The sequence below is a fragment of the Mustelus asterias genome, chromosome 16 (assembly GCF_964213995.1).
Source record: "Mustelus asterias chromosome 16, sMusAst1.hap1.1, whole genome shotgun sequence".
Taxonomy (NCBI): domain Eukaryota; kingdom Metazoa; phylum Chordata; class Chondrichthyes; order Carcharhiniformes; family Triakidae; genus Mustelus; species Mustelus asterias.
In genome coordinates, this window is record NC_135816.1 from 2,652,706 (window position 1) to 2,653,647 (window position 942).

The 942-nt window shown below is 49.2% G+C and overlaps 1 non-coding gene across 1 annotated transcript; it reads left to right on the top strand.

Annotated features, from left to right (window-relative positions):
* The first annotated feature begins 553 nt into the window (after positions 1-553).
* On the top strand, positions 554-625 carry trnae-cuc (transfer RNA glutamic acid (anticodon CUC)). Its single transcript has one exon. It is a non-coding gene; the product is annotated as a tRNA-Glu (tRNA).
* The last annotated feature ends 317 nt before the right edge of the window (positions 626-942 follow it).

Sequence of the window (942 nt, forward strand, 5' to 3'; positions counted from 1 at the left end):
ACTTGGCCCATATCCCTCTATACCCATCTGATCTATGTAACTGTCTAAATGCTTTTTAAAAGACAAAATTGTACCCGCCTCTACTACTATCTCTGGCAGTTTGTTCCAGACAGTCACCATCCTCTGTGAAAAAAATTGTCTCTCTGTACCCTTTTGTATCTCTCTCCTGCACCTTAAACCAATGCCGTCTCGTTTTAGACTCCTCTAATGTTGAGAAAAGATGTTGACTATCCAGCTTACTTATGCCCCTCATTACAGCATGGTGGCACAGTGGTTAGCATTGCTGCCTCACAGTGCCAGGGACCCGGGTTTGGTTCCCGGCTTGGGTCACTGTCTGTGTGGAGTTTGCACGTTCCCCCCATGTCTGCATGGGTTTTCTCCAAGTGCTCCAGTTTCCTCCCACAGACTGAAAGATGTGCTGGTTTGGTGCATTGAGGCGAGCAGGTGCCAGAATATGGCAACTAGCGGAATTTCACAGTAACTTCATTGCAGTGTTAATGTAAGCCTTACTTGTGACTAATAAAATAAACTTTAAACTTTTATTTTATAGATCTCTCTGGTGGTCTAGTGGTTAGGATTTGGCGCTCTCACCGCCGCGGCCCGGGTTCGATTCCCGGTCAGGGAACTTTATTTTGGGCGGCATGGTAGCACAGTGGTTAGCACTGCTGCTTCACAGCTCCAGGGTCCCGGGTTCAATTCCCGGCTCGGGTCACTGTCTGTGTGGAGTTTGCACATTCTCCTTGTGTCTGCATGGGTTTCCTCCGGGTGCTCTGGTTTCCTCCCACAGTCCAAAGATGTGCGGGTTAGGTTGATTGGCCAGGTTAAAAATTGCCCCTTAGAGTCCTGGGATGTGTAGGTTAGAGGGTAAATATGTGGGGATAGGGCCTGGGTGGGATTGTGGTCGGTGCAGACTCGATGGGCCGAATGGCCTCCTTCTGCACT